Below are 19,032 nucleotides of genomic sequence, written 5' to 3'. Positions count from 1 at the left end.
TTTTAATTTTTTATCATATTAACTTAAAGCATCTTAAACTTCACTGGAAAGCTTGATGTGTGCTGTCATGGATGACAGCATACAATTTTAAGGCGCTATTTTAAGAGGCTAAGGAAACCAAGAAGAGCTGAAGAGAGAACTACTCCAGTGCTTAGAAATAAAGCAGAAAGGCCAAAGGTGCAGAACAATGGTATCATTTGCTTAGCATCTTCAGGAGAGGATGGCTTATCATCATCAGCACCTGTCTGGTTGGAGGGAGGCTGTGCCTTTCTCCTGACAAGTGACAAGGCACTGTGCCTCACTGCATATGGATGCACGACTGCATGAATAACTTGACTTTCTGGCAACAGACAGCAAACACCTGTTTGAGACAATATGTTCAAGGGGAGGATTTCAAACCTCCACTTCCTGACTTCTGGTAAACACCTATCAGGCCCTTCTGGGACTGAAGGATTCATCCCACGTAACAGATCATTGCTGTTTGGGGGGGCAGTGGAGGAAAAGAAATCCCCAAAGGAATCCTAGAGTGTATCGCTCCTTGGTTTCACTAGTGAATTACTACGTTACAAAAGGCAGAATACAAGCTTATTTGAACAGATTTCTTTTGCTCTTTTCAATTTAAAAAGATCATAATTTTTACTTGAAAGTAGGTACACATTTAATTGTGTAATAATTTCTCTTTTAAGCAGATACAAATTTAATTGACATACATTAAGAAGAAAAGGCTAACTCGTTTGATCTGGCAGTTTTTTCCAAAACTGGAAGACTAAGAACTGAAAAAGAAACAAATAAAATGGAATGATTTGCACAGCTCTGTCTACATGATCTGTTGTCAGTAGTCATTCAGCAGAATTTCACACAATTGTAGACATTTTGGTAGACGTAGGGGAGAAAAGTCTGTTTCTGCTGTGATTCTACTCTTCCTTTTGGAGAAGATAAGAAATCCAACATCATTATCTAGGGAAATCACTTGTCCACAGGAATGGACATGGCATTTACTTTATGTAGCAATCCAAAGATAAGAAGCTCCTTTAATTCTATCCCTCAGTGAAAAAGGCACGCCCAGTTGCTGTCCTTTTACATACTGCTCCTTGGAAATTAAACAAAACACTTATTTCATCACCATGTGAATTTGTTTCTGAGAGTCATGTTCTAGGGAAGGTGAGAATTTAGTTCTCTGTTTTTAATGAGCTGAATATATTTTGAAAAAGCCATACTACAATAACACTGGATCATCTTAATGCTGAAATAAAGGTATATAGCAGATGGGGTAGAGTGTTCATAAGTAAATGAAGCTTTATTACTTTTCCTTTGTATTTGCTTAAAGCATATTTGTGAATTCATAAAAATAATTCCACTGCCTAAATGCACTTTTTAATTAGCTGATGTTCAGTGATACAGAGAAATGTAATATCTGTGACAAGACTGGTATCCAATTGCTCATGTAATTCAGTATCTGCATTGTTGCTAGGGAATATGTTCACATCTCATCTGGTTTTCAACATGTTAAACTGTTCCTAATGTTAATATTAAGGTTACCAGGTATTTCAGATGACAACAGGTTTATTTGCAGTTGAAATCTTCGTAGATAAACTATACAGAAGTCTGTGACAATTAACCTTAACACTACAGTAAGTTATAAAAGCAGGCTGGTCTGAATTTGAGAGTGCTCTGTAGAAATTGCTCTCTTATATCAAATAGCTAATCTAATGTAAGCATGACATAAGAAGTGGTCAGATTGCACAATGAAAACATTCAAGAATGGCTTAACCTGCTGTTGAAAGAGAATTTGGAGGATTTTTTTCATTTGTTTCATCCTGCAAAATGGCTGTTTTCTTTTGTACTGATAACCTGTGTCCACAGCCTCAGAGCAGAGACTTGAGACAAGCTCACAAACAAACCTTTCTAGACTGAGAATAGCCTGCAGTTGTACTGTGCTTAATTATTTCTTAAAATCTGATCATGTATTTACCAAGAGCAGTATGTGTGAGCTGAGCTTCTCAGAACACTGAGCATTCTGATGGAGCTCCTCTGAAAATGCACACCAAGAATCGCATGCAACACTAGTATTTTTAGTATGGGAAGATGATTGCCATTCAAGGAAGTTTCCTTTAAAGAAAAAAGTCTAAATGTGGTCATAAAATAAGTTTATTCTTTCCTTACTGAGTTTCTTCTAATTATTATTGTTTCATGTTTTTCTCAGAATCCATGCAGATTGGTAGCAACATTCTCTATATGAATAATAGAAACTGAAACCTGCAGAATAATTTAAAACAGAAGAAGTCTCTGTGGAAGTAAGTAGTTATCTCAAGAGAATTATTTTTTGCAAAGGTAATAAATCTATTCAGTAAGCAAACAGATGAAAAATAAAACAATAAATGAGCCATGAGCACATGAGGCAATAAAAATTTAACAGAACTGCCACATAAGGCAGCAAAACAACTAATCACAGTGCATGAGAAAAAAACACTGACTATTAGGAGAGTTTCAGCTGCTAATGAGTGTGAAGAATTTTTAGGTTTGCTATTTAGAGTCATTTTACTGGTGATTCACCAAGGTGTAATTCTGAAGACACTACAAAATGTTCAAATGCTGTTTGGGTGTTGAAGCTCTATACTTTTATTTCCTGACTGTCCCGTGTAAAACAACTGTATAAACAATTGAATATGCAACTTCTGCAGGTAGTTGGCATGAGTGGCATGACAGTAACAGACACTGCAACAAGTTATGGAAAGCAGGTTCAGAGAGGGAAACACATAATCAGCAATATGTTCTAGCAACAGCAACAGAAAGGATCTTTGGAATAAAACACCAAAGGATACCATCACCACCCTCCCAATGGCACCACATTGGAATATACCCCTCTTGGTATATTCAAATCAGAATTAGATGGAGACTGAGTGACACAATATGATATCACTTTTACCAAAATAAAATACAAGGATACGTCTCTAAAACACAATGGCCAGTGATACACAAGAGGATAAATCAGATAATTTCGTGATGCTATTGTGCCTCAAACTACGAAAGCTCACTTTTAAATGAACAGGAGAAAAATCTTTTTCTGATCTCACATAGTATTAACATGTTAGACTACTTCACTTGACAGAATTCAGGTACTTGAGTGACGTTGTCCCATGACATGTACACAGCTTTATAGTCAATGTCTAACATTATGAAAGGGCAAATATCACATTCAAGGCAAAGCTGTTCTGATCCCAGAGCTCCCACTGTCATGCAAGCCAGAATCAGAAAGCAAATACACAGTATTGATAGACTTGTCCCTGGAATAAGTATTATTCCGGCTAAAAAAATCATTTAAATGCTTCACATTGACTGCCTTTATTCTGCTGAATGTTATATAAGAATATTTCACAGCTAAATTAAGTAACTGCCAAATCTTTAAATGCTTCAGAAATCCATTTGATTTGAAATTTGGTTTGTTTCTCAAGCCAGCTCTTCTGCTTTATTTGTTTTGGTCTGTGGTTGGGGATTTTCAGTGGTAGAGATTTAAGATTTTGTTCTCACAAAATCAGAGTCACAGAATGGTTTTGGTTGGAAAGGACCTTGAAGATCACCCAGTTCCAGCCTCTGACATGGGCAGGAACACCTTCCACCAGCCCAGGTTGCTACAACTCCTGTTCAACCTGCCCTTGAACCCTGCCAGGGATGGGGCAGCCACAGCTTCTCTGGGCAACCTGTGCCAGGGCCTCAGCATCCTCAGAGGGAAGAATTTCTTCCTAAGATCTAATCTAAACCTGCTCTCTTTTAGTTTAAAGCCATTACCCCATTGCTGCCATTGACGAAGTATTCTCTCTATTTCATTAAAAATTAAATAAAGACCCAAGGGGTTTTAGGCGAAAAGATTTTTCATTTTTCTCCCTTTTGCTTTTGAGAATGATTTATGAACTACAAGTGCATTCATAAAATAGATACTATACCCTGGAGAAAATAAACTAGATATTATTCAACTGTTAGTGGCTCATAATACAAATGCCCACCACCAATTTTACCCTGTTTGTTGAAATAATTTTAAACCACCTAAAGCTCACTCAAGCCATGAAAATTCGGCCAAGTTGGGTCAGCTCTCCTGGCCATGTTCCCCACCATCTCTTTGTGCACCTTCTCACTTGCAGAATGTGAGACACTGAAAAGTCCTTGTCTTAGAGTGAGCGCTACTTCGCAACAACAACAATATCAGCGTATTATCAATATTTTTCTCCTATGAAATCAAAAATACAGCACTGTACCAGCTACTAAGAAGAAAATTAACTCTATCCTAAACAAACCCAGGACATAAGCAAAGCAATTTAAGGATATATAGAATGGGGCTTTTGTTGTTGCTGATGACAAACCTGCAGTGATGACAAAAATCTGCTGTTTTTTTAGTGAATCTCATTTTAATAAAAACAGGAAAATACAATTTTAGTGATTTTAGAAAAATGGTTTGAAACTAAATGAGAGCCTATATTTTCACCCAGGTCTTGACTTGTTCTGTCTTGCCATTTCAGATACTACTACTGACAGCAGCTACACATGTAAAGTTCAATAAACAGCCACCGGCATCACTACTGCAAGGCGCTGTATGTAAACACCACCTCTGCAGTGCTTCTTTTTCATTCATTTCTGGCTGTAGAAGTACAGCTACTGCAGTAAAAAATTTCAAACAGTTCACATTTACTGCAGCTACGTTGGAAACATAATTACTCTACACCAGCCCTATGTAAGAGCATCAGTGATGTTTAATTAACTACGAGACTAAGGGGGCATTAAGCACTCTATTTTTAGGGGACAAAGTGATCCAAACCCCACCATGTAAGTATTTCTTAGCCCCAGGAGCATGTGTGAGGAGCGTGGAGGGGGAAAATGATGAGATTCAACGAAGCTGCCTAAGCTTGCTGAGGTTAGATGTACTCCCAGCTTCGTAATGTTGGGGTTTCACTAAAGCTAAAGGCAAGTGACACCTCTTAGGAACTGCTGTTCAGTCTTGTTGTTTGTAAACTCTGGAAGCTCTGGCGCATGTGAGGACTAGACATTTATTTAATGTAAAGGTCTAAGGATACCTGCTTTGTCACACCAGGGAGCCAGATCAAATGCAGCACAATTAGTTGTCTAGAGAAGTCATGTTGCAGACAGGAGCAGAAATACCAGCGAGAGCCTCTTTTCTTCTATTAACAAGACAAGTCCACTGAGAACCAATCAACCCTGCCACCACAGAGCCTGTGTGAGGATTGTTCTGCACTAATAGACTGGAAGAAAGTAAATAATGGCTTTTTAGTATTCTGAAAGCTCTCTCTAAATCACAGAAGGCTCTAATAGCATAGTTACACATTTAAAAGTAATATTCACATTTCAGTAACATGAAATGCTGGGAATGATTCACAGAGTAGATTTCAAAGCCTTCCCATCCCCCACCACACCACAAAATAGCAAGAAGCTGTTATAGAAAATGCTTTTTGCTCTACAAACATGATAGCTTTAGTGCTTCACCAGTTGGCCTTTAAACAATTACTGAAATAGCATTTTTAATCTGAGCACTAAATTCAGCTAAGTATTTTAAGAAAGGCAATGAATTTGGGAAGGATGCAAATCACACTTCGGTGTGCTTATATTTCTTCCTCACTAGAAGGCTAGAACAACCCCAGGCAAAAGCAAAGTGGCTGCTTACACATGGATGGAGCAAGGATGTACCTCTGCAATATCTGTCTCATCTAAACCTGTGGAGAGCATCAAACTTGAGCATCAGTTCACCATAGCTAGTTCTGCTGAACTTCTGGGGCATACCAGCCATAGGAAAAAAGAGGGAGAAATAAATACTTTCACAAAATATCAGAAACCTCGTCCATTCTGATTTTCTTAAGTAAGCAGACAAACAGAAATTCACCATCCCATGTGAAACAACGGAGTTTTTCAAGACCAGTATATCTGGAGTAACTGTGCAACAATGAATTCCACTGGGGAAGACAGAGTTATTCTAAACAAAACAGGTCTTTTTCTTTCAACATATGTTTGACCCTTCAGTTTAACTTTTTCAACAGCTCTCCACTGAGATAATGTCTTCTTTTGGAGAGCAGCATCTTTGATAAGTATTGCTGAAATGACACAGGAGTGATCTGATCTGATACCGTAGTTTAATAATCTTTTCAGCTGACTACTAAAAAAAGACCCTACACAATAGAACTTCTGCTCTGCAATTCCAGAAAGGTTTCATCATGAATGAAGTAACAAACTCCTCAGGAAAGAACTACTTGCTTCAATGAACAAACACTGCAGTGCAGCAAAAAGCAAAGAGGTTCTGCACCTTAAATCATCTAATTGATTATAGAACCTACAGCTGCAGGTTACAGCTATTTTCTTACGAATCTTATCCAATCCAATGCACCTATGCTTACTTTTATTTCAAACGTTATTGACAAATCCTTTATTTAAAGTGTTAGAATAACTGAGTGGAAAAAAAGTAACAATGAGAAGGCAATGATGCAGAAGAGACAGCTTTCCTCAGATTTTCATAGTTAAAGCATGATTTTCCAATAGGGAGATAAAGAACACGGTAATTTACGGCCACATCCCATACACTCCTTCCGGCATCCTCCTGTCCTCCCACCAGATTCATGCACTGCATTACTTTGGCATTAGACTAGTACTCCTTAAAAGCTGGCTTGCAGCCTGGATTCTGCTGGCAACTAAACCACTAAATTTCTGAGATTTATATAAGCCACACTAGACATAAATGAAAACAAAACAAACACAAGAAAAACAGTAAATTCTATTAGTTGTGTAACTCGAAATGCAGTTGCACAATGGCTGTTAATATAGTCCCCAGCTCTTCTGTGAAGGAGACCCTCTAACATATCACTGCCTGTTTCACATATGCAAGAAGCCAACAAAGTTGTGAGGGATGTGGTGTGATTACTCAGTAACTTCATTAGCTTCTCTAGAAAGTACACAGAGATAAATTATACAATCCACAATATCATGCGCCTCAAACCAGGTTCTATTTTTCTTAGAATGTTAATAATAGCTTTAAAAAATTTTAAGAGAATAATAAGGATAATTATCTTGGGATAAGCAGAAATTTGACACCTGGGCCTTTTGCATCACCCTGCTGAACATGCAGCACTGGTAACAAACAGGGCCAAGAGGAGAGGGCTGACTGCAGCTGCTGACATCATATCTCTCCAGGAGGACAAATTTATTCTCCATTAAGAATATCTTCATTCCAGTTTTAAGGCATCAGACACAAAATTCAGTGACCAAGGGGGCCCATAACGTATTTTTAAGTGCTACAGAAAACATATATGAGACTGAAAATCATAGAGTTCATCTCTTTTAGAAATAACTTACTATCCAAAAAATTAGGGCAGAAATTCAATAAGGGAGTACATGAATGTATAAGGAGGATTAGAGGTGGCTCTGGGGAATGCTCAGAGTAGGAGGACAAAATGGTCAAAAGTCAATGCATGAAGCAGTATGGGAAAACAGGCAAAGCTACAAGATGAAAACCTAACTGGGGAAAATACTCAAAGGGTAAGCAGGATAGATTAAATGAGCCAAGAAGTAAATACCAATTATATCAGGACTTGGGAAGATGCTTTGGCTGCTGGGATCAGATTCAGTAAAATTCAATGATGGAGCAGAATCACTTCAAGAGAAAAAAAACTCTAACAATGTTTGCAGTTGTGGGAATGGGAGATTTCTCGTCAGATCTTTACAAAATAATTACCAGGAAAGGCGGAGGAGAGGAGAGAAGACAGAATTTTACTGTGTTATAGAATGAACAGAGTGAGGTTCAGGTAAAAATGAATAGAAAATAAAAAAGCAGCTAATACGTGAGGTCTGGAAAGGAAAAGTGCAGCCATCAGTGGAAATCATGAAAAAGGTAATTGAAAATTTCAGAGAAAACATGACAAGAAGCCCAATTTTAACAACAGATCTGTGTGGCATATTTAATATTTATTTATTTAATCTTGTTTTTAAAGTAGCCTGTCAGAACAATCTCCAAGTGTTAGAGAATCAGCATCACCTTCATGAACAGACTAATTAATTTTTTGCAAAAAATTTTTCCTATTATCTCAGTCATTGCCTTTTTACATTAAAATATACCATCAACACCTAATTAATGATGTATTGCATCCTTTTTGTCTTTTTATTTGTTTCATGCAGAAACTATACCATTTTTGCATAGAAAAGATGCAATGTCAATAAAGGTTTTATGTGCACACACCTTCCCTCCTCCTCTTCCATTTCATTTGTAAGAATGAGAATTTTTGTGCTATACTCTGCAAATGCACAGACTATTGTACAAAATTGATACTTTAGCCTTTTCAGCATTCTATTTAGGATAAGCAAGTCCAGGGTCTCTGAAGCTATTTTATGGAATGATGGATTCTGCAAGAGTATTCCTTGGTACTTTTGAACATTTTAATGATTCAAAAATATATCGAGCTTGGAACTTTCAATCATTTTTTCCTATTCTCTCTCTGAGGAGAACATGTAACACTTTTTTTTCCCTCTCAAAGGAAAAAAAAAAGCAATCACACTTCAACCATTACTGTTCTTACTGAAATTGCAAAGCATCATACTAAATGTACCAGCATCCCTTTGACAGACATATAAGAGCACCTACTCACTAGTGTAATGGAAAAAGTTAGTGATTACATTTACTGAAGTGATTGAGCCAACAACGACTCTAACGGGGGAAAAAATCCTTGATTAATAACAAGTGCCACTAAAAGAACAGATTGTTTTATGAGGAATGAATCACACAAAGTAGTAATACAGCGTGTCCTTGTCCATTGGCTGGGATTGGTAGGGGAAAGAATGAAAAGACAAATGTTTGAAGATCAGGAAGAGTTTTGATAGAAGGATTTAAAAATAAATTTCTCCCTCCTCTCATCCAACTCACAATGTGCAGATGTAACAGAGTAGGTATGATATGGTGAAATGTTTCTGGAAATCTCTTTCATATTAACTAGGTTGCTGTTTTAATGGTTTGTACTTAATGCCTGTGAAAGTGAGGTGGATGTAGAAGGACTTAATACAAAGCACTGCTTTGGTATTTGAAGTTAGCACACCATTCCTATAAATGAAATATGGTGTTTTTACATACTCCTAAACACTGAAAGGTACACTCACACACATTTGAATAATGTTGATTCAGTTAATACACATGGTAAGAAAGGCTTTCATCATTAGACAAGGGGAAGCTTCTATATAAGGATACATACAATGCATGTTTTAGTCTAATGCCTGACATTTGCATGAAAGTAAAGTTCAGGCCAGAAGAAAACAAATCAGTGTCTAAATGAGTTGTTTTCTATGATTCCATAAAAACCTTTGTTACTTTTATTTGAACATCTTGATTTTTCTAAAATTGAAAATGGATTGATTTAAAGATCATAAAATACTATCCCACTTCAGATATATTACTTATCTCATGATACCATTAGAGTATTTGTATAAGGTAAGTTTAAGAACTGCCCAAAACAGGAAATCCTATAGAATTGCTAAAATTCTATACAGCCATAAACAGAAGACTGTCAGGGATCCTCCTGTAAACCAGTTTGCTTGTTATTTGTACAAAATACTGGTAAACAGAACTTCAGAAAGATTTTCAGGCAGATTCAGATGTAATATTTTAATCAAAAATTATAGTTTTGGAGAAAATATTATTTAATGAAGTACATAGATCAGCTTTGTAAAATACATTTTAAAAGTCATCAGATCTGATTCCAAAATAATTTTTTGCTATTTTACCATGAAATGGTTCATCACTACTGGTGGATACTCCATAGTCAGCTTTAACAACTACCCACGTGAGACTGAGACAGCACAAAAATATAAGACACCACTTCTGTGTGAAAGCAAGGGATAAATACACCCCCTCTCTTGCAGGACTCCAAGGAGAGCCAGGAGCTGCAGCCACCACCAACAGTGGTACCTCCTGTTCCCAACAGTTCCAAACTGACAGTGCTAAACATCAAATACAGATCTCATCTGCACATTCTTGTGCCAGTTCTCCCGCACTTATCCACTACAGCAGCGACACAAATCAAAGCAAACACTGCTGAGATTTAGTTTTCAGTCCATCACCCATTTGTGTTTGAGCATTATTCTGTGACTTCAGTGCTCTGCATCCCTCACTTCAAAATATGATCACAACAGGAGTTTCCCAACTCCTTCCTCATAAAACTTATGGAGCAGATGGGCTGTGCACACACACAGCAGAAACTATGATAGCCATCCAGTGATGGCATCACCAGCAGCAGAGTATAACAGAAAATCACCTGTGCTGTTAACAGTGTGCAGTTCTGGATATGGACTTAATCAACCTATTCCATTGCTCCCAATTTTTATCAATTTTTTACTTGTTAGAGTGCTTACATGAAATCATCATAGTCAGAATGACTTATTTGGTGCATATTTGTTTCTATTCTTCTCAGGGGAATAAACAGATCTACTTCCTTAAGAACTACAATCTTAATCCCTTTAGCAATAACACTAACCAGATATTGGCTTTTCTCCTGAAAACACCAAGATTTGTTGCTCTACAACAAATTGTTTCAGATGCAATGTCAAAGTATTGCAAGTTGAGAAACCTATTTGCTGAAAACAATAGAAAAATCTGAATACAAATAAATAGATAATTAGGCCCTCTTACTGACTGTTACTGATTTAAAAATGCCATTTGCAAACCAACACACATACAGACTTCTTGTGGGGACAATGCTAATTTATGTATTAAGAGCACGTAGAACAACCAAAATAAGTAACAAAATATTAGAGAATTTAATAAACACACTGCAAATGGTACATTTCCAGTGTGATATAGGCTTTGCCTTTGCAGAGGGCTTGTATATTCTGGCCCTGAATCAGCAGAACACTCAAGTGTCTTAATAGGAAAATTATACCAATAAGTATGAAAGTAATTCCATTGATTTTAGTGGTGTGACTCAAATCCAAGTGCATGCACCCTTCCAGCATTTTTCTGCCCAGTGACCTTTTGTGTCCATCTAAACAGAAATGCGTGTTTCCTTTTATGTTTGTAGCTATTTCTGATCCCAAACTGAAACTTTGTATTCCACGGATATGTCCATATTTTATTTTGAAAACAAGGTAATAGGCTTCCTTTCACTGTTTAAAACTGAGCTTCTTGCTGCTGCCATAAAACAGATCGGTAGGCTCAATAGAATAGAAATAGGAATTGGGCAAAATCCATACTGATGACACTGTATTATTAATAAATTACCTACTGTGAACTTTCCATGAATTATTAAAGCAAATAAATCCTATTTTAAAGCATTATAGATACAAGATAATTTATAAATATGGGATCATTGAATTATAATTCCATCTTTTCCCCTGATCTGTCTGTACTTCCATTTCAAAATGACTTTTATAATGTCCATCCAATATTATTGGGTATAGCTGCCTTTGCATGAATTTGAATGCCCCTATTTCAGTGCAGTGTTGCCAAGCCTGCTGTGTTTTTGACACCCTGCAGGGACCACCAAAGGACAGTTTCTTAGCCAGAATCTGCTCTTTGCAGCACACTTTCTAACAGCACATACATGCCCTTCTCCACCGATGCTTATTCCTGTCCCTCCCTCCCGGACAGTGGATGTATAATTGTATTTTAAAGAGACTGAGAGGGGAAAAAAGCAGACAAAATCTGAAGGTGTACGTCAAGTCCTCGAACAACTTCAGCTGGCAAGTAACCTTCCTTCTAGAAGTTCACTTCTGCTCTCTAACAGTTGACGGCTCCCACAGTTCTGCCATCAGATTCCTGGAAGGGAATCTCAGATTGCTCTGAGGAAGGAATGATGGCAGCCATGCCCTGCCTGAGGCTAATCTGGGGATGGCAGAGCACTGAGCAAAGGCATGGCCAAGTGCCCAGCACGCTGATGTCTGAGTGCTGCTGCCTGAACTCGGGTTAAGATGCACTGAGACAGGTTTGAATTTTCCCCTTCCTGCTTATACAGCCAGACTGCACACTATACAGAGATCCACTGGACAAATGTTGTGATGAAACTGCAAATCTTACACATCCCACTGATGGAAACTAAGAGCTGGGGGACTGTAGTGAGTCTGTACCTATGCAGTTGAAAGAAAGGCTCTTCCTGACACTGGGGATGTGAGAGAACAAACATCTCTGAGGGGATTTCAGAAGAAGTCAGGGACAGTAATCTCTCGAAAAATCTAGATTTCTGCTGATCCTAAACTCTTGAAACAGTAAGGAACAAACCATCCTGCTAAAATAATTTGGATATATCCAGTATTACTCTCTCAATATGCTTTTTATTATGAAAATGAGATGTAAAACCTCCTTAAATAAAGGAATTGAAAATACAGAGACAAGTTGACTGTATTGAAATTATCTATTTTTATTCCAGCAAATGCAATCTCTGTCCTTTGCCCGCTGTGTTTCAGATACAAATCAAAATAAATCTGCAGTAATTAAATTAAGAGCTTAAACATGATGTCTTGGTTTCTTTCCATACAGTTTTTTCCATACCTGACACCTTTTTATAATTTGGGGGGTTTTCTTCAGCTTAATCAACATTTACCGCAAGGGGTGATGCCACCAAGACAGTGTTTCATTCCCACTGTTCATACTTCCTCACCCACTTAAGTGCTGACCTGCAGCACCCATTCTTTTCATTTTTTTTTTTTTTTTTTCCAAGTGCTTAGCTACTTCGGTTAAACAAAAAAATAAATTACTTTGACATGACTACAGCTGTAGTTTTAAGATTTGGAAGAATGCCTACCAGGGATTACCATGAGATCAGTCTACTTACACAGAGTTTTATCTAAATCTCTAGAGACAGAACTTTCAGCAACCTGAAAGCTATGTAACACTTAGAACCCAAGAAAGTCTCAAAATAATTTTTCTGGGAATAGAGGGAAGAAGATTTGCATTAGATGCTGCTGCAGCCAAAGAGAGATGCTCATAATATTAATTCTGATATAATTTTTTTCTTAACTGTTACAAAAAATCAGTACTAAAATTGTGACTATTATTATACTGTTATTCATAGTCTTGAGTGAAGTTAAACTTGAACATCAGTCTTTTAATAATCATGTACTATGGAGGAGCAGAGGGAATGTTGTGCTCCTCTGTCTCATTACCCAGATCTAGAACACAGTGAAGCACAAACAGACTTGGAAGTTTGAGCAAAAATCTGGAAACTACCATCTTGCTGTAAACCTGTGGTAGGATTTCACCAGGATAAAAGGCATCTTTGAGCTCTTGTGTCTAAAATGATTTGAGTTCTTCTAGTACCTTGATATTTCTAGCCTTGCTGTTCACTGACAGCCTAAGGAGGGAGTCTCAGTGCTGGTTTTCTTCTAAGCCAGGCACCCAGCAACACTCAAATAGTCTGGGAGCATCTGTTTGGTGTCACAAGGCCTTCCTTCTACTGGAAAGCATTAACAACCAAGAGACAGAAAACACAGGTTATGATTACTTTTGCGGAAGTGTAAGTGAAATATGTCAGGCAAAAGATGTAGATTTAATCACTTATTGCCTTTTTGATGCCAGCAAAACACATCCCTGAAGGTACTCACACAATCCTTCTAGTGCTAGCAAAAGCCCATATTACTATTTTTTATAGTATATAGTGATCAGCTTTATTTACTTCAAAATATGTTTTATCTATAAAATTATGGCCTACTGGTAGAAACTCAAGAACATAACAATACTGTAAGTATCTCTGATCTTTGGTCAGCATTGATCCTCTGAATTATTAATTTTATCTTTCCTGTTACTGATTCACTGGTTTGCAGAGGGTGGAAAAAGAAACATCTCTACCACATATGTGCTTTTTCAAGACCAAGCGCAGATAGATGATTAAGTCAAATTAATATATCAGTGATTTGTAAAACGAGACTTTAAAGATTGCAAAATGATTTGAATTGCATAGGAATACATTTATCTTAAAGGACAGAACTCTGGAATATTGCGAGAAACTGTCTCCACAGTGCATTACTGAAAAATTGCATTGCTGGAATTCTATGGCAACTCCTATTTTTTATTTTATGTACATACTTAAAGGAACAATGACATTTCACTGCTTGATAATTCAAGTTTTCTCCAGGAAGTGCTTTAATTATATCTTTAAAAACTGGTTTTTTTTTGATATGATAAGTAGAAACAAGAAGGGTCTATGAGATCCCAATTCAAATGGTAGGGTACACGTTCATGTGATTTATAGTACCAGGCAATGAGAAAAATGTCACCTTTGCCTCATGGATTTCCACTGATTTCAGAATGAGGCTTTGCAGCTCAGAGCAATAAAAGTTGAAGGAATGAAGTGTACTATTGTCTAATTTGGTATCTCTGCAACTTACACTAACTCTGTAAATGTGTTTTGGAATTACTACGAAAGTGCCTTTTTGGGTGAAAGTTGGAATGAGGTTCTGTTCCAGTGAGACAAGTTGATGAGACACAAGCATAATAATATGGCAGACACTTCCTACACTGGATAATTCAGTAGTTACTACCCTACATTAGGTCATCTTGGTGTAGTAATTACAGAGTCAAAGTTTTATGTTAACATAAAGAATACACTGTAAGACAAACCATTTATGGGATTATAGGGGAGGAAGGAAGAAGAAAAAAATAAAATAAAAAACCTGTCAAACTCAGCTAAGACTTTGCTATTTGACATTTGAATAGCTGGCTATTCCTCCCTGTCAGCAATGCACAGTTGGGTCTAACCTTTGAAAACCAATTGAATATTGAACACAATAATTCATAGGCAAAGTGAATACTATTATTCAAAAGCTGATTTTATTCTCAGGAAATTTAATGAACCTGTGTTTCATCTCTGGTTTGTGTCTTTGTTTCCTTTTGATTCTTCAGATTCATTCAAAATTTAGATCAAGTTATTAAAAAGCTCAAGACAGACCAGATCCCTGATGGTAGAATCAAAGCTTAGCCTCAAAAAGTAGAGTCCACAGCTGGGAAGTTGCACCCCATGAGCATTTTTTGAAACAAAACTTTATGGGTGTCCAAGAGGGTTCCCAAAAAATGGAGGCCAGCAAAGGAATGGCTAGTTACCGCTGTCATAGCATAGCTGTTAACTATTTTTATCTCAGCTTAAAAGTTTCTAGAACGGAATGCTCACAGAGATTCAGGAGGTTACCGTAATGTGTTATTAATGTTTGTAAATTGCTTTCACAACCTTTAATGAAAGTGAAAAGGACAGTGTTGTTGCAAAGTATTTTTCATTGATTGCCTGGAGATTCCCAGCAGTCAGTCTCCTATTTCACTATGGCAATATTAACAGAGAATCTCTGATATAAGAACCAGTAGATATGAATGTTTAAGGTCCTCAGAGCAAACCATCCACTGTATGGAGGAGAAGCCTAAAGCATTTTAAATGGTACTATATCTAAAATAGAAACTGCAGAGCATGTTTTATCTTTTATAGAATGTAAATCCACACACGTTTTGGAAGTATGAATACCCCAAAGATCTGTTACACAAATTATCCAGGAGACCACATTTCGTCTTGAATGCCTGTAATACTGTTCAGACCTGGCAATAGCTTTGTCAAGTCATGTGTTGACATCTATTGCATCTGCCCAAGGACTTCACTGGAAAACCCTTCCCTGATTGTAAGAGCTAACAGGAATTTATAAAATCACACCATGAGACATGGTTTATGAGGGTGATGTGTAATCACACACCTACTACACTTAATAGCACGGATAAATCAAATTCTTTCATCCATAGCATAAGGTTCGTTACTGTTCAATAAGAACAATAAGCTGCCCATAAGCAAAACAGATGTTTTTTCTGCGTTTACAGTTGAAACTGCAAATATAATAAACCATAAAGGCCAGTGCCTGCCAAACACACGTACAATAATGGTTTTTGGTTTTAAACACAAAAGCTATAACCTGAAGGCAAATGTTCCTACTGCTGCAGGACTGAGGCCCCTGGTTTTCATATCAAAAATCTTACAGAGAGACAGGATATATGTACCATGAGGAAGAGGGAGATGTTCAGAGCACACCAGGAGGAAAACAGTCTGATTTCCTGAGCAGAACTCCGGACAATTCCATGAATTGACAAATTTTCAGTGTGGATCTGCCCATGTTTGAAAGATGCAGGTTCTGACTAAAATATCCCTCCAAACTCAGCACAATAATTAGGTCTCTTTCTGTTATATAATCTTTTAGAGAAACTTATGAAGTGGCCTTCCCTTAGTCAAGACATTATAAATATCCTTTTTTTCCCCCCTCTTTTCTTGAAAAACCAAGTATTTCACCAGAATGTTAGGGAGAAATTTCTTTCAAACATCTCTTCCTGTAAAAGCCAGTCATGGGCTTAAAAAATCCCTTATGTCAGTGAACAGGTTAAATATTACTGGGGAATACAGACACTGAGATACAGCACTCACACAGCATTGTAATCATATAAGTCCTGTTTCTGTTTGAAACCACAACAAAATTTTGACTGTTTTCAGTAACAGTAGGGGTCCCAATTAAGCTGCATTCATAGTTAGCACATTTCTCTTTTTAGGCACCGTTTCAGTGTAAGATTTTTTTTTTCTTCATATCATCCACACTCATCATAAAGTAATTATACTTATAAGAGGCTAATAATTACTAAGATTATCCATTTTAAGTTGTTAATGTTCCTCACTGACAGGGTTTTGAGGAAGCAGGGAGGTTTGGAAGGTAGAAAACTAATTTTTTTTAAACAAGAAAATAGAGTAGAATCTTTAGGACATTAAATTTCAGATGTTTATCTATTGAAAGAATAGCTTTGAAATGCAATTATAAGGAATTGAAGAGCCTACAGACAAATCAAGTGTGTGTTTTTCAAATTCTATTAAGAGTTGTTAATTTAAAGCTTAATTGATTTATTTTCTAGATGGACCCTGTTGTTAACTAATTCTATTTAAGCAGCCCATCTTGCTTCCACAAGCAATGGTAGGAAGTAATTTTTAATAAATTCCTTTTTTTTTTTTTTTTTGGGTTTCCTCATCTTTTTCAGTCTCAGAGACCAACAAAATGAGAAATTTTAGCCAAAATGATACTCTAGATGGGCAACCTACAAGAAACTTACAACTGTACTGTAAGTCACAGTTACAACAAGACAAGATTCAGGAACCTGCAAATTATTTGTCAAGCCTCAAGGATTTACATAGCAAATCCAAGAATCTACACAGTAAGAGTAGATTGCTTCTGATAGCAATTGTAGCAAATATTTCAGGAATGCTTGTAACAGTTAGCTATGCTTATTGTTAACTCTGGATCTGGAGGCACAACTCTTCCCTCAGCAACACATCTGCTTTAAAAACACACCTCCTGAACCCAGTTTTACTTATTACTGCCAACCACCACCAGCTATTTTCTGCGTGGCCTGTGGTCATCCACGGTCTGATGAGTCAACGTTTTTTTTTCCCAGTTACTTAATAACACTCTTTACGAAGCTTGAAAAGCAAAATTACAAATAGTATCCTTGGGAGAGACTCAAGAGAAGATGCATGCTTAACACTCCCAAACCAAACACATGATATTTTATGTTGAAAAGGTGAGAAGCCAACAAGCTTTCCAGCCTGCTGGTTTTCACATAAGAGCCTCGAGGTGAAAGGATATTAAGAAGCCACTGAGGCTGGTCCACACCAGCTAATATTAGTTTGAACCTGACCCTTGGAAGGAATCTGAGAATGCAGAAAAAATGAGCGAGCAGAAAAAAAAAAAAAAAAGCTGAGATCCCAATGTTCCCTCCTGGTGAATGTCAGCAGTGGCTGCAGAAGTGGCCACTGCTGGCTATTCTTTTACAACTCAGAAAAGGCTTATATTTTTCACACCATATCTGCCTTACATCCTTATCCTGTCAAGGCTAAATCACTTTACTACTCTTCTCTGTCACCTCTAGTTATGCCTGCCTTGTTGCATAGTATTGCAATCCTAAGTGACATGGCAAAACTCAGTTCCAGGTATTTTGGAAAGAACTCTCATAAACAACAAAGGACAGTATATGCTCTAAGTGCTGAAGCAGGTTAAATCATTTAATACAGTACCCATTATACATATTTGAAGAACATAAATCTAGACTGACCCAGAAGTGGATTTTAAATAACTTCAGAAATGTTAATCATATTCAAAGGTTCAACATCAAGATGTCAAACAATCTTACAAAGGACTCCATAGTACAAAGAGATGCATTTAGCAACTATTCCTATTAGTCATTTGTGTCCCGTGGCTACATCAAAGGTAAATCTCCAACACAAAACAACCAAACCCTCAGTGTATGCAAGAACATAATGAGAGTTACAGATCCTTTAGAATTAAGATGCCTAACATGAACACATTTAGGGCTCAACAAATAATTTTTTAATGCCATTGATCCTGGATTTTTTTTTTAAAGCTACTTTCCATTCCTTTGACAGATGTGCTATGCTGCATTTCATTACTTTTTCTCCTTACCTCGTTTTTCTTTTCCTTTAGATAAGTGATGAGGCTTTCGGAAAAGATTAAGTAGCGGCAGGCAAAGCAACGGCCCAAACACAGTTTTAATTGGATCCTCAAATCCTGTGGAAAAAAAAAAAAAGTAGAAATTAAACCATTAATAATTAAATTTTACTAGCAGACTGAGTTCACATATCCTGTTTTAGGCAGATTTTACCATATTTCTTCATATTTGATTTCAACAGGTATGCAATCTGTTAGTCAAACCATGTTGGAAATAAAATTATTTACAGAAGTTTTCAGGAGAGCTAACAAGTGCTGATGGGAGTAGTTCTCATCTAGAGAAGTAGTCTACTGATGACTAGTAATGTCAAAATTTACCTATTTAAAGCAAATTTACTTGATTTATAGTTCAAAAAGCACTTTCTTGTGTAAAACCTAAAAATCTTCCTATTGTTTTATAACATTCAAAATACTGTTTTCTTATGCTGCTCTTTGCCCCATGAATGGATGGCAGAGTATAGTCATTATACAGCAATAGGACTCAAAAGCAACCAAGGCATAAGGCTAAACAATACACTCTTCAAGACAAAAGATAGTGAA

Source organism: Empidonax traillii, unplaced genomic scaffold (assembly GCF_003031625.1).
Source record: "Empidonax traillii isolate 1590-97213 ecotype Southwest subspecies unplaced genomic scaffold, ASM303162v1 scaffold20:size5563877, whole genome shotgun sequence".
NCBI lineage: Eukaryota > Metazoa > Chordata > Aves > Passeriformes > Tyrannidae > Empidonax > Empidonax traillii.
Note: the sequence above shows the minus strand (reverse complement) of the source record.